Source organism: Bidens hawaiensis, unplaced genomic scaffold, assembly GCF_021521415.1.
Source record: "Bidens hawaiensis isolate Kalapana, Puna unplaced genomic scaffold, B.hawaiensis_p1.1 tig00020921_1, whole genome shotgun sequence".
In the NCBI taxonomy this organism is placed as follows: Eukaryota; Viridiplantae; Streptophyta; class Magnoliopsida; order Asterales; family Asteraceae; genus Bidens; species Bidens hawaiensis.
In genome coordinates this window covers 349,957-363,683 of record NW_027493231.1, presented here as the reverse complement: position 1 = coordinate 363,683, position 13,727 = coordinate 349,957, and the positions used below count along the sequence as shown (strand labels likewise).

Genomic DNA, 13,727 nt, shown 5'->3' with positions numbered 1-13,727 from the left:
TACTCGCAGTCACTGCTCATATTGAGGTGTTGGCGAGTACTGCGGAATTCGTCGGCCTGTTGAGCTGAACGCAAGCGTTCTTCCAATTCGGCTTGGAATTCCCTCTGACGTGCTTCGGCCCACGCCTTCACTTGATCTAGTGTTTGGCGAGGGACCCTCGTTCGTTTTTCCAGCTGGGTATCGGTGAACCCCAGTGGAATATTTACTCCACTTGCCCCGGCTTGGGTAGTCGGGGTAGTGTTCGTAAGGATTGTATAACCGCCGGTGTTCCCCCCAGTTGCTGGGGTTGTTACCGGGGTTTCTTGGTCGGTTACTGGCCTTTGGACCGGAGTAACGTTAACCATTTCTTCAGAAAATTCGAAAAAACTAAATTAGTTCTAGCTTTTATGCACGGATGGCGCCAATGAAGAAACACTAAGTGACCCGGTACAGATTATAGATAATCTGGGGGTTAAGTAATGTTTCCCACGGATGAGATCTAGCTGAGAAGGCTGTTCTTCAGGAGACCTGCAAAACAAACACCGTAAGCTCGTCACTGAGAAGGGGGGGGGGGTTCCTCCTTGTGACCACCCTCCGGCGTGAGAATCAGACTAGGTTGCTCTGAATATAAGTGTATATTAAGAGATTGCTAGATAACTGGATAGCAGATGATCTTACCATTCCAAGATGTTGGAGTATTTATAGCCGAAGGTAGGTTTCCTAGAAGGTACAGCCGGCTGAATAGTATTCCTGTTCTACCAACAGTGGACTATGCACAGGCCATACTGGTTGGTGGATAGATTACGGCCAACAGTAACTATGTCGGCTGCACTATTCCTCCAACTGTAGATTATGCACGTCCTACCTACTGTGGATTATACGCAGGCCATGCCGGTTGGTGAATAGGTTACGGCCAACAGTAACACTATTTCACCAACTGTAGGCTGCGCACGCCCTACAGTAAGGGTTGGTGAGTAGGCAGCGGCTAATAGTGACAAACAGTACTAGAGGGTGCTCCTCCTCGTACTGTTGTCGGTGAGCTGTCACCCTGTGATTGGCTCATGGGCTGTTCTGATCAGATTGTCTGTTCTATCCATACCTTGGTAGGTATAGTACAGATCTTTCAGAATCATACGGACTGGCTCACTTTGGCGGGATTTGTTCCCGCCTTGCTCATTCCTTCATGTGACTATTGAAGTATCTATTGTCTTGTGCGTGTAGCCCTGCTGTCTGCGGGTAGCCTTCCCTGATGGCTTGTATCCGCAACTGCGGGAACAGGTGGGGTACTTTACCATTGGGAGGCTTTCCCTGCGTGTACAGCTTGCGTACTGCGCGTAAGGTTCTATGAGCATGGTGGGTCCTGCGGAAGCAGATGGCCTTTGCGCAGACGTCCCTGTTCAAGGTGAGTCTTGCGGGACCAACTGGGCTCTGCTGGGACCTACCTCTTCAGTTACTCTCTAGCATTTTCATGTATTTTATTTATTCATAGATTACACTTCTATATAGTGGTTTGGTAGTTGCTGACACTTTGAATCAACAACGTAATTTACCGCTTTATAGTCGAGTTAGTACACTTCTCTGTCTTCTCATTGTGTGATTTGGTAGGTATGTGAGTCTGTTTATGGGTCAAAAGTTCAGTTTGTGATGGATTATTTTAGTTATGTCATAAAGGTTGGCTTTAGTTGGCAAATGCTTTATTCGGTAGAGAATACTAGAGATAAGCCACAATTTAAAAGGCTGAAGTATTAATAAATTGATTGTTATAACTACGTTCAAACCAAAACAAGATTTAAAAAAATAATGATTTTACTTAGAAAATGCATAGAAAAAAAAAATCATGGCATTATGACATTAAAGTGCCCATCCACCAGAAGGGTATAAATTCAAAGAAAGTCCATATGGTTTTTCAACGATTGCCCTATCAAAAATTGTTTTATAATATAAACATTATAAACAAAGTGCATCATTTTTTTTTGTTAATTATTATTTTCTCATTATATAGAAACATAGTTATTACATCAACATAGCAGGTAGGCCGACAACAAGCTGCGCCGCCACCCCTTTCTGAATTGCATCATTTATGATTATAATATGGTTTAGTGCATTAGCTTGGCATTTTGTCAAAGGATTGGAACCAAAAGTGATCTACCACGATGTTAATCAACAGATATATTTCCAAACAGAAAATGGAAGGCAAAAGTATCTGATTCTGGACTTGCTAAGTTATTAGGACCTTAAAAAAGCCACATCACCACACGAGTAATAGGCATGTTCAGGTTAGCATCTTCACAAATCATATTCCAAATTACTTTTTGCATTAATTACCATCATTTTACATTATTTCTATCCCGCTTTTGTTTGTATATTTGATTCACAAAAAGTCTTTAATGACTTAAATTTATTAATGGTTTAGTTTACATGTTGCAGGAATCTCGCCTGTCGAGAGATATGTCAATGTTCTGTGTAGGCGAGGATGTTGGAAGTAAATTGGCTTTAGTTAATTATTCTCGAATGCATATGATTATCAAATTTTATTTTCTCTTTTTCGCTTTAACGATTATAGGTATGAAAAATGCTTTATATTGTAAGAAGAGTGTGAAATTTGTAATTGAAATTATTTGGTTACTTTTTCTCATGTATGTAAACAAAACACCAAAATATTGAACATTGTAGTTTTAGAAGATCATGTTTTTTTCCCAAGATATGGAGTGGGAAATAAATTTGTAGCCAAACATTCAATATGTTGCATTATATTTTTGATTTGGTGTTTCTTAGAGCATTTTCAACCCATCCCCCATAATTATGTGAGGGAAATTGGTAAATTATAGGGTGGAGTTTTGAATGGTTGTGAGTATAAATTATAGGATGGAGAGGAGGGAGAAAACTGTAATGATAAAAGTATAAAAAGTATTATTTAATTAAACATGAAAGAGAAATGTAATGCTTTATAGTGTAATTATAAGGATTTGAATGGAGGACGGGCTGTGAATGCTCTTATTATGTAAAGTCATGAATCAATTAGAGATGTTTGGCACTCCTTGCACGCGGTGGAGGGCAAGCAAGATGGTGTTTCAAATATATTTTATATTTTGTAGATAATATGGTGAACTGCATGTGGAGGATAAGGAGCTCAACTTTTGCAGCTTTGCTCGTGTAAGTAGAATCCATCAAGATAGAATGTTAGAAGAACATAAGTATATATATGAAATATATTTTGTAGATAATGTGGATCTAATGAATATTTTCTCACCCTTAAATCTTATAGATATTAGATGACCCGGAGAGTTACATGAATGATCTTTATTGTTTTATGTTTCTTTCAATAAATTTGGTCATTTTTTTACTCAAATGAGTTAGTATTTTTATATTAAGAAAATATTATTTTGTTTTTAATGTAAAGAAAATTTTGTTATCCGTGACATTAAACTTTCGACGAGTATAAAACCAGAGCTGGTTACTGTTTCCTACGACCTCAACGTCTAATCCTAATTAGTCTTTTGCTTGCTTATTCATTATGTTACCAAATTAATGTAGTCATCACATTCATGCATTAATATTCCCGTCCACCAGTTGGGTAAAATACTAGTTTCCTTAGGGTGATGTAGAGTGAAATGGGGAAAACTAGGTAATTTGATGCCTATGTGGAGTTAAGAAGTTAATGCGAATGTATATCATTTGGCCTAAGGTCTTCAGGATAATAAGCTAATCGATACTTATGTGGTCTCTTTAAATTAGTTCTAAGTAACATTTAGATGACTTTTTGTTAATGAAAACTAGATAATTTGATGTATATGAATAAAACTTAATTATAAGTATTTTCTTCAACTCCATGTTTTAATTTACTAATGTTACAAAACGTAATAAAATTAGGAGAAAGTAACTTACTCAGAAACAATTGATGTATCAGATGCCGGTGCGGTACCTGTGTTCTTAGTTTCAAGTTTATCACCAAAGAAGTATTTCGTTGCGGAGATCACTTTGGTAACTTTTCCGTTCATGTTAATTGATATCCACTGTGATACAAACATATATAACACTAGTTATCAAGTGATGAATAATGATGTATAATAATTAAAACCTCATGAGGGATTATGTATTACGGAGTATTAATCAACTTGTATACATATAGTACAATATCAATAATTACAACGGAAACGTAACCAAATAATATATCCTAATAATACTAAAACCCTAATGACATATTCTATATCTAATATTCCACGTAATTGGAGCATGAGTAAGGCAGGTGCTTAGACTGAGCGAAATATTTTTGAAGATACACAATCTGGTGTCCAGGGCCGGGTTCGAAAAGACGAAAAAAAATTTGGGCCAAATACGAACTTTTTTTAGGCCTTAAGTAAAAGAAACATTTTGTTGGGTTTAAACAATTTAATTATAAATGGGCTTAGTTAATTATGATTTAAGTTGTGTAAAAAACTTTTGTATAAAAATAAGTTTAAAATTGTCTCAAATAAGACTAGATTTCACAACCTTTTGATTAGATGTCATACCCGTTTACCATTAGACCAATCTATTGGTTATGTAATTGTGTTGTGACATTGATTATACACATGTTTTTGATAAAAATACATATAAATTTTTTTTGAAAAAAAAAATTTCAGGCCTAGCGAGGGTCGGGCCTGTGACCGTCGACTACCCTACCATGCCTCAAAGACGGCCCTGCGGGTGTCTTGTGGAGCATGAACACATATGTATGTATTATGTATTAAGAGTTAAGACCCTAATAATATATTAATAATATATTGAATCTCCCTAACAAAAATTAGTTAATTTAACAAAATACACAAATTAATTTAATAATTAATAAACGAAAGTATTTATCAGAACTTTTTACAACCATACACAAACATGTAAATATGCAGCATTTACATGGAAACATTCATATTTCATCTGGTATCTTTTAAACGTTACAAGACTAATTTTAGTGACTTGCGATATCAAATGACGAAACCCGTTATATATTTTGGTCAAGATAATTATTAATGTCGGTGAGCAAAACCGGATCCAAGACGAGAGCTTCGACACGCGTTTAACTTCAACGGAGAGATCTTCTAGTTTATTTGTATTAGTTAGACTATAAATAGGGACTTGGTTGTCTTTGTGTGTGTGTTTTGTAAGATGTAAATCACCACCCAAGGGGAGCTCACCTTGGGTGGGTCGGTTCTATCTTTTATATATCAAATCTTTTAACTGACAACGAGATCGTTCACTTATATTCTATCTTTATACTATTTTTTGTTCGGTTGTTTGATCTACCGCAACCGGCTTGAAACATTATCAAGTGCAAAATCCGTTCGAGTGGTCGTTTTGGGACTTACATTGCTATCAGAGCGGGTCGAATCTTATGATTCAACTTTGCTCTTAATATTTGGGTTATATTTCCACTATTACCCGAAATGAGACGTTGAATTCCGTTGAAGTTTTGAAAATAAAGTTAGAAGTTTGAAAATAAAGTTTGAAGATCGGAGAAAATTGTAAGGCCCCGTTACCAGTAGCCCTACTTTCGTGTTGAATTTACTCATAAACGCAGTTCTAATATCAGAGTTAATTAAAACATTCGCGGAATATAAAAGCTTTCATAAAACATTTCATAACAAAACACATCTTGTCTTAAAACAACATCTTGTCTTTCAAAATAAACAAAACGTTAAACTTAAACGTCTTGAGTCTTCCGATGCCGGCCTCTTATTCAGTGCCACGTGTCCCCTCAAGCGAGTTGCCTCATCCTACTCATCTGCGTGCATACTAAAAGTCAGCTACGCTGAGTGAGTTCTAGTTAAACATACATTATACAATACACACAAACTTATACTCTTTCATTCATACTTTCATACTTTCATACTTTCTTTTGTACTAACTTGCTTTCATATCTTACGTTATAAAGAGCATTACGCCCTACATTCCTCGAGTATTATTAGGGCTCGGTACCCTCCTTCCTCGAGTATTATTAGGGCTCGGTACCCTCCTTCCTCGAGTATTATTAGGGCTCGGTACCCTCTTTTCTCGAATATTAGTAGGGTTCGGTTTCCTAGTTCTCGAATGTTAGTAGGGTTCGATTCCCTCTTCGTTACCATACAACCATACATCATACCTCGAGTATTATTAGGGCTCGGTATCCTTTTCGTAACCATACAACCATACAACCATCCTTTCCTTCTTTTATTAACTTTATCACGTTCATACACATAAGCATACATATCATACTTACCTTATACATAGCGTTACAACCTGACAGTACGTGCAATATCCGAAGATCGTTCACGTACCATCAAGCCATCATTCATACATATCACATCATTCACATAAGGCATACACTTATCTCTTAGGATAAGCGTATTAACAAACATATTGAGTTTGCACACAGCCCCGAAAACATAACACATAAATGGGGCTAGAAACTCACCTGAATCCTGTTACGCTCTCCGTTAATCGTTATTCCCTTCTTGAGCTGTGCACGGCTAACTGTATAATATTTACATGTATCAATTAACTACTACTACTCGTGTAGTATTTCTATCTTTATATAACCCACAACGAACGGGGGTCCGGGGGCAACGCCCCTGGCAGCGGGGTTTAGGGGCGGCAGCCCCTAGCAGGGTCCAAGGGGCAGAGCCCCTGGCTGGGGTCGAGCTGCCAGGTCAGCGTAGAAAAATTTTATTTTCATTAACTGTCTTAACACATTTTTCATTAGGTTTTTAATTTATTTTCTAATTCGCTAACTCCAGCGAACTTATCATTAAGCGAACTTAACAATAAGCGAACTTAACATTAAGCGAACTTACTGTAAGCGAACTTAGTGTTAAGCGAACTTAACAATAAGCGAACTTAACATTAATCAAACTTACTGCAAGCGAACTTAGTGTTAAGCGAACTTAACATTAGGCGAACTTAACATTAAGCGAAGTTAAGCATTCAGCGAACTTAATTCAGGCGAAGTTAGCATTTAGCGAACTTAAGGTTGGCGAACTTAACAACGAGTGATGTGTGTATAATGATGCTCTCACAACTAAGCTTTAAATTTATTAAACAAGACTCCTAAAGAAACCACACAAAACCGGCAAGTGTACCGATCGCTAATATTATAGCACTATGGAAGTCCCAGTATCGAACACAAGGACACTTGAAAACGTTAATGATACTTAACCCTAACCAAGACTCACCTAAGAATATTTAAATGATTTTTAATAATTAACTACTTAACCTAACTTACTTTAACTAAATTAGTTAACTAAACTTAACTTAATTAAATGAAACTCTTGACGAAACTTGGAAACTTTACTGCAATCGGAGAAAACGTCTACCTATGTAAGAATCATATTGAAGGTATAATAAGATAATGGATTGAGGATTCTCACGACACCGGTTCCTAAGGATGACACAACTAAGGTTCACTCAAGGAAGCTAGATCACCTCTCGGTCTCACCAACAAACTCTAATTTACACTTAGTTGATTTTAAGAACAAAACCGGATGACAAATTGTTAACGTGCTCTAATGCCGACTCTCCTCTCGGTCTCACCGACACACTACCCTAATGGAGACGAATACTACGCAACCAAGGATAGAGGAACAATTCAGTTTAGCTCAAACTAGGTCAACTAATCGCTCACAAACCCAAACCCGACAAGAACCGAACCCGCTCTCGCGCGATCCTAATCCTAACAAGTAAAAGCTATGAGACGACTTTACTTCCTATCACCTCTCGGTCTCAAGGAATGTGTCTATCTGCTGATTATATTCAATTAAAACACTCACTTAAACCTTACGGTTGATCAACCCGCAAACAAACCCTAAACACTAAGTAAAGAGTCCTGACAAGCAACAATCAATCAAAACTCATTCAATTAATTAAAGCAAGAGGTTTATAAGTGTAATTAACAAATTCACAGCCACTAAACACAACCTAATTCAATGTTAAACCAAACTTTACATTAACAATTTAAGCTATGATGATCAACAATCCATATTACTTGCTAAAACCTAACAATAATCATCTAACATAGGTAAAACTAACAAGTTTAGCCAATCATAATCAATGAACAGTAGTTAAAATAGATATAAATGATAAACATGCTCATATAAATCTGATTACAAAAGGTTTGAATGCTTAAACACCAAAAACGAACTCACAAACGTTAAAATAGTCAAAACCGACAACCGAAGGATAAAAGATGGAACCGTAAGCTTGTCCTCCTTGGTTTCTCCTCTAGAGCAGGTGTGGGATGGCTGGAAACTTGAATAATTTTGTTCATAGGGTTTTAGGGTTTATATATATGTTTAAACACCTCCTTCCTAATATAAAATAGGTTAAAACAAGCCCACTAGGCCCACTAGAAGACAAAATAGACGTGGTAGCTGATTCTTGAACATTCTTGGCAGCCTTGGGACATGTTGGAATCTACCACACGCTTCTTGAATGGTATGACCTGGTCGCGTAGCTCGAACATGACATTTTCTGACGTTTTTCGACTTTCAGCTCGTTTATCTTCGTTTTTGCGTACCGGCTTCATCCGAGCTCCGTTTTAGCTGATTCTTTTTCCATTTGACTCGTTTTCTCGCTCTCTTCAACATGGGACCTATCACATACACAAACATGTAATTTAATGCAAGAATAACAAAATAATCGTTAACGTTTAAGCACAAAATAACATAAAAACTATTAGGAAAACATGTGTGTTTTACATCACATCAACGAGCGAAGTTGTCAGTTAGGCGAACTTGCTTGCAAGCGAAGTTAAGCTTGCAGGCAAAGTTATGGCTTGGCGAACTTAGCTTGCAGGCAAAGTTAAGCTTGCAGGCGAAGTTGCCCAGCTGCGCCTCTGTTCAATCTTAATCCCCCAAAATCATCATCGTTTTACTGAGAAATCCATGGGTATGGTATTTGACTAACCCGCGATCATTCCTATGGTCGTTTTTGGTTAAGATTGGACCCGAAAACACGTAAAGTTTGGACCTTTAATTTCAGAAACGTTCAATACAAGATCTACGGTTTATCTTAAACGAACCGTACATGTTTATGGATTTATTAGGTTCGTTCTAGCATCAAGTTTGCTACTTTACGCTTCGTTTAGATCCGATCTATTATCGTTTCAAGTTTCATGGCAAACCGTCTATAAAAACATGAACTTTAAGATCGAAATCTTACCTTTATGTGTTCGGTTTGAGTGGTTATCTCGTATCTAGCTCGTATATCGAAGATCTAATAATGGTTGGCTTGATTTTGGTCTCGGACGTCTCTCTCCCTCTCTCTCTGGCCGAAATATAGTGTAGTGTATGTGTGTGTTTTGAATGTATAGAGAATAAGATGGAAATGAATGATGGTTTAGGGTTTAAGGGTGGTTTAAGAGGGTATTTATACCCCTTAAGGCTCATGGACCTAAGGCCCATTACCCTTAATCCATCTTAATTAATCTAAGTCCATGATCCGTTCTTTACTCGATATTGATTAATTAATAACGCGAGATCACTAAACGTAACTTTCTTTATTTAACGTTATAATATTTTAGGATGTTACAAAAATAAAGGTGTTTTGAAGCTCGTCTTTTCGCAGATCTGAATTCACCGACCGATTCTTGTCGGCCGGAGATGGTTGACCGGAATTGCGGCGCCGGAAGTGATTCCGGAACCCCAATAGGTGACCGGAATTATAGAAAAAAAGCACAACGTTTTTTCGGCGACGGTGAACGGCGAAAAAGAAAGAATGACGATGGCGGCGGCGTTTAACGTTTTCCGGGGTGGTGGCGTGAAAACGCTTTTCTAGCGGGGCTACAATGGGTGGCGTCTGTTGTATGGTGGCAGGGGAGAAAGAAAGAAGACAAAATGACAAAATACGTCCTTTACGTTTGAACGTTTTTTCAGTAGACGTCCTTTAGTGAAAGAAATGACAGAACACATACTTCATGTTTCAAATCCATTTCACGTTAAGTCCTTTAGCCTTAACCTAGTTAAAATTTTTTGTTAAAATTGATCATGTGCAAAGCACATGAGGGTATATAAGTCATTTCATCATTTTATTTAAAAAAATTAAAAACATTTAAAAAATATACTCTCTCTCTCTCTCTGTCTCTCTCTCTCTCCAGATTCACCATTACCACCCCATCTTCCTTCTCCTTTAATATCCACCACCACCACCAACAACAACTAGCCAATACCACCTCTTGCAGACCGCCACCGCCACCGCCACCACCACCACCTTACGCCGCCACTACCCACCACCTTACGCCTCCACCACCCGTTCAAACCATCACAATCGCAACACCACTGCCATACTCTCCTCAATGGCTCAACCTCATCTTCTTCCCTAAATCCAAGAAGTTCGATTAGGGTTTTTAGGGGATGAAATCGAGAAGAGGGTGATGAGTATTTTGAAACCCTAGATCCTTAAAATTAGGGCTTTTGCAAGCACTTGCAACCATCGCCAGTTCCGGCTTCGCCTCCGCCTTAACCAGCAATCACGACCGACGAGGTATAAAGTCATTGAGATCTTTGAAGATTGTGGGTAGATAGTGTTAGTTGATTGCGGTTGTGTGGTGGTGGCAGTTTGTTGAGGAAATAATGTGGCGATAGGGGGGGATTTGGAGCGAGGTTTTTCGACAACGATGGCCGATTGTGGTGGTGGTGGCCTTCATCCGGCCAGAATGGCAGTGAAGAAAGAAGAAGAAGAAGAAGAAGAAGAAGAAGAAGAAGAAGAAGAAGAAGAAAAAGAGAGAGAGTGTGGGAAAAAGGATGAGAGAGAGTATAGGAGAGAAATCTATATTTTTAAATTTTTTTATTCTTTTTACTTTTATTTATTAAATAATATGTAAAATTACAATACTACCCCTCATGTGCCTTGAACATGTTCAAATTTAACTAGAAAAATTAACTGGGTTAGCACTAAAGGACTTAACGTGAAACGGATTTGAAACGTGTATTCTGCCATTTCTTTCGCTAAAGGACGTCTACTGAAAAAACGTTTGAACATAAAGGACGTCTTTTGCCATTTTGTCAAGAAAGAAAGAAGAAGAGAGGTGAAGAGGGCGGCGAATGAGGATATGGTGGCCGGAGATCGTCTTTTCAGCGGAGCTGTGATGGTTAATTGGCGGCGGAAGGGACTGTTGAAGTTGGGTGACGGCATATTGGTGTCGAAGAAGATGGTGCTCGGCTGTGGCGGCTGTAGTGTCTCAACACAATGGCGGCGGTTGCCGAAAACTGATTCTCAGGCGCCAATTCACCGGAATCGTTTTTTCGGCAGCCGGAATAGAGGGTGACAGCCGGATGGTGGCGGTTGCCTTTGTTGTCACCAAAAGGTTAAAATGTTTTGTGCCATAATATAAAATTGTTAACTAGAAATGAGCTTAGGTTGGGCCTCTCTTTTCAAAGATTGATGGTTAGGCTGCTAGGTTTTATTCATTATGGGGTATACAAGTGGGCTATTTTGTTTTATTTGGGCAGTTTACTTCTTGGTTGAGTTTGGGCCAGAAGTTAAACACTCAAATCATTGCAAGACGTTTTTGTGCTGTGAAATAATTATTTTTCGGGATTGACCAAACTGAAGAAAGTCAAAGTTGTTCAGGTTTTCGTCATTGTTGGACCGTGTTCAAAACATGTTATTTCTATGTTATTTTCAAAGCGTTCGAGAAATTTAGTACCTTTGAACAAATTGGATACGAATTTGGAGTTAAAGAGGAAATAACAAGCTTTGTTCATTTGATCGTTGTCCCTGATTTTTCTTCTGAACCTATATTGCTTGAAGATCCGAGATGGATAAAGAAGTGATAACCCCTTCATGAATGAATTAGATGGATCATACCTTTGGAGGTAATTGAAGAGGCTTCACATTTATCGGGTTGATTCGTGAAGATGCGAGACACGGTTCGACGATGTTTTGATATCACAAGTCAAGGGGTGATTGTAAGGCCAATTTTAGTGACTTGCGATATCAAATGATGAAACATGTTATATATTTTGGTCAAGATAATTATTAATGTCGGCAAGCAAAACCGGAACCGAGACGAGAGCTTCCACACGCGTTTAGCTTTAACAAGGAGATCTTCTAGTTTATTTGTATTAGTTAGACTATAAATAGGGACTTGTTGTCTTTGTTTGTGTGTGTGTTTTGTAAGATGTAAATCACCACCCAAGGGGAGCTCACCTTGGGTGGGTCGGTTCTATCTTTTATATATCAAATCTTTTAACCGACAACGAGATCGTTCACTTATATTCTATCTTTATATTATCTTTTGTTCAGTCGCTTCATTTACCGCACCCGTCTCGAAACATTATCAAGTGCAAAATCCGTTCGAGTGGTCGTTTTGGGACCTATAAACGTGTCATATAAAAATTTACTAATTACCGTTTTTTCATCATCAACAAACAATCCTTTCAGGAGAAACACGAGCAGTTGACTTCGGGCTCCATAAGATAATGGAGGCACCGCATGGTTTGCAATCTTGATCAGTTCTGCAAAATCTACCTTCTTTGCGAGGTTTTCAAGATATCTTATATATAAAATTGTTATGTTTTAGTTCCTTTTTTTTCGTTAGTACTATAGAATAGGGTTTGGACTTTGTAATACTGGAAATTTGCAGGGAAATAAGATTAAATTTACTTGTTGTTCGAGCGAAAATTCAAGTTCTTTCACAATCTCAGCCATTGTTGGCCGCTCTTCACGAGCCATCTTCACACATTGATAGGCGATAGCAGAAAATGAATCTAATGAACCTGGATCCATTTGTTCTTGTACACCAACAAGAATAATCTCATCTAACCTCTTCTGCTCGTAGCATCGTCTCCACTTAGACACGAAAATGTTACTTAGTTCACCATTAGTGTACTCGAAGCATAATCTCCCACACAATACTTCAAACAACACAACACCAAAGGAGTTTGCGCTTTAGCCGTCCAGTTCTCATCCAAAAGAATGTTTGCGCTTTTGATGTCTCGATGAAGAACACGTTGTTGTGTCTCCATAGGATCATGTAAGAAGCGTAGCCCACGCGCAGCCCCAACACATATCCTCAAGCGCTGGGTCCAAGTGAGAGCATTCGCATCACTTAGATAATGATTGAGGCTCCCGCGTGACGCATACTCGTAAACAAGGATCATCTCATCACCCTCAATGCAGTAGTGCATGAGGGAGATTAGATTTTCATGTTTGTATTTTGAAAGCATCATAATCTCCTTCCAAAACTCAATTTTTCCTTGCCCAAATCTACGATCTAATCGCTTAAATGCTACCATGATTGGTCCGTCCGGCAGAGAGAGTTCTCCTTTATATACTTTCCCAAATCCACCACGCCCAATCACCTTGGCGGGATCAAAATTATTGGTAGCGGATACTATATCTTTCATTTGAATTAGAAGGTGCTCAAAGTCTTTCATGAAAGACATGATGATGAATCAAATAAACTGAAATAACCAAGACAGATACAAAGATGGAAATGTGTGCAAGTGAATATATTGAATATTTGAATGATGTATGAGTACTCGTTTGATGGAAAAAGTCGTCTCTTTTAGTCAAATATCAGATCAATAATTTCAGCCATCCACTTGATCCGATATTTGTGGCTCAAACTATTTTTATATCTGACTGTATTTTAAAAGTTATTTGTTGTAGGGTTGGTGGACGAGTGACGGTCAGTGGCCATTGACCAGTGTTAATTAAAAGACAAAACCCTTGAAATTTTTAAATCATCCTGGGTTCAAGTCTAGAGAAAGTTTGAAATTTGCAGTTTAAAAGTATAAAAA

General features: G+C 38.1%; 1 pseudogene; it reads right to left on the bottom strand.

Moving 5' to 3' along the window:
- Nucleotides 1–12,794: 12,794 nt before the first annotated feature.
- LOC143562246 (putative serine/threonine-protein kinase PBL23 pseudogene) lies at nt 12,795–13,370 on the bottom strand (annotated as a pseudogene).
- Nucleotides 13,371–13,727: the final 357 nt, after the last annotated feature.